Source organism: Malurus melanocephalus, unplaced genomic scaffold (assembly GCF_030028575.1).
Source record: "Malurus melanocephalus ecotype Western Australia unplaced genomic scaffold, MMel_1.1 scaffold_2615, whole genome shotgun sequence".
In the NCBI taxonomy this organism is placed as follows: Eukaryota; Metazoa; Chordata; class Aves; order Passeriformes; family Maluridae; genus Malurus; species Malurus melanocephalus.
The window spans coordinates 8,327-9,516 of NW_026625847.1; the positions used below are offsets into that span (position 1 = coordinate 8,327).

A 1,190-nucleotide genomic window follows, 5' to 3' on the forward strand; every position below is an offset into this window, starting at 1 on the left:
CCCCTGAGTGACCCCTGAGTGACCCTGAGTGACCCCTGAGTGACCCCTGAGTGACCCTGAGTGACCTTTGACCCCTGAGTGACCCCTGAGTGACCCCAGGTGTATTTTGGGTGTATTTCAGGGTATTTTGGGTGTATTTTTGGGGTATTTTGGGTGTATTTTTGCTGTGTTTTTGGGGTGTATTTTTGGGGTATTTTGGGGTGTTTTTGGGGTATTTCGGGTGTATTTCGGTGCATTTTGGGTGTATTTCGGGGTATTTTGGGTGTATTTTTTTTGTGTATTTCAGTGTATTTTTGCTGTGGTTTTGGCGGTGTTTTGGGTGTATTTTCAGTGTATTTTTGGGGTGTTTTTGCTGTATTTTTTGGGTGTATTTTGGGTGTGTTTTGGGTGTCTTTTTGGGTGCATTTTGGGTGTATTTTGTTGTATTTCGGGTGTATTTTTGGGTGCATTTCGATGTATTTTTGGTCTGTTTTTGCTGTGTTTTGGGTGTATTTTTTGGTGTATTTTGGGTGTATTTTGGGTGTATTTTGGGTTTATTTTTGCTGTATTTTTGCTGTATTTCTTGCTGTATTTTGGGTGTATTTTCAGTGTATTTTTGGGGTGTTTTTGTTGTATTTTGGGTGTTCTCTCACCTTGATGATGCCGATCTGTTTGAAATAATCCATCACCGACTGTTCCCAATGTCCCCAATGTCCCCAGGTGTTTATGGTATATTTTTGGGGTGATTTTGGGGTGTTTTGGGGTGGTTTTGTTGTATTTTGGGTGTTCTCTCACCTTGATGATGCCGATCTGTTTGAAATCATCCATCACCGACTGTCCCCAATGTCCCCAGGTGTTTTTGGTGTATTTTTGGGGTGATTTCGGGGTGTTTTGGGGTGTTTTTGGAGTATTTTGGGTGTATTTTGGGGTGTTTTGGGTGTATTTTTGGTGTATTTTTCCTGCATTTTTGGGGTGTTTTTGGGGTATTTTGGGTGTATTTTTTTGGTGTATTTCGGATGTATTTTGCTGCATTTTTGGGTGCATTTTTGGGTGAATTTTGGGCGTATTTTCGGGGTGTTTTGGGTGTATTTTGGGTGTATTCTCACCTTGATAATCCCGATCTGTTTGAAATAATCCGCCACCGATTCGATGGTGACGTTCTCGCCCAGCCCCTGCACGAAGATGGTGTTGTTGTCTGAGTTGTCCTGCTC

General features: G+C 42.0%; 1 long non-coding RNA gene across 1 annotated transcript in view; it reads right to left on the reverse strand.

Moving 5' to 3' along the window:
• The window catches only part of LOC130587880 (uncharacterized), a 5,791-nt gene extending 4,607 nt beyond the window's left edge, over positions 1 to 1,184 (reverse strand). The window contains exon 1 of the long non-coding RNA XR_008966866.1: positions 1,086 to 1,184. This is a non-coding gene — a long non-coding RNA (uncharacterized LOC130587880). The remainder of the gene's footprint in view (positions 1 to 1,085) is intronic.
• Between the last annotated feature and the right edge of the window lie 6 nt (positions 1,185 to 1,190).